Raw genomic sequence first — 495 nt, forward strand, 5'->3', positions numbered from 1 at the left:
CCCCTGAGGGCTTCTGGGGGGCCCGTGCGGGCCCCTGGGGGCTTCTGGGGGGTCCTTGGGAGGCCGCATAGTGGTCTGGGTCCAGCTGCGCCTTGCTCACGCGGCTCTGCTGCTGCTGCTGCTGCTGCTGCTGTTGCTGCTGCTGCTGCTGCTGCTGCAGGAGTGTCTCGGGGGGGTTCTGGCGGCGGGAGTGGGGCCCCCGAGGAGCCTTTGCTGCAGCGGGGCTGCGCCGTTTGTGTGCGGATTCGGCCGGAGTCCTTCGAAGAGGCGCAGAGGGGGGCCCCCTGCTGCATGCGTTTGGGGGCCCCCGGGGGGGCCCCCGGGGGCCGGCAGGAGCTGCTGGTGGGGGGCCCCCGGGAGCAGACCCACCGCTTTTCCTTCGCCCATATTTTCGACCAAAGGGCCTCTCAAGAAGAAGTTTTTGCTGCTGCTTGTAGGCCTTTAATTCGCTGCGCCTTGGAGGGTATTTCGGGGGCTGTTTTTGCTTACGGCCAA

The sequence above is a fragment of the Eimeria tenella genome, genomic scaffold (genome assembly GCF_000499545.2).
Source record: "Eimeria tenella Houghton genomic scaffold, Eth_scaff2423, whole genome shotgun sequence".
NCBI classification, from domain to species: domain Eukaryota; phylum Apicomplexa; class Conoidasida; order Eucoccidiorida; family Eimeriidae; genus Eimeria; species Eimeria tenella.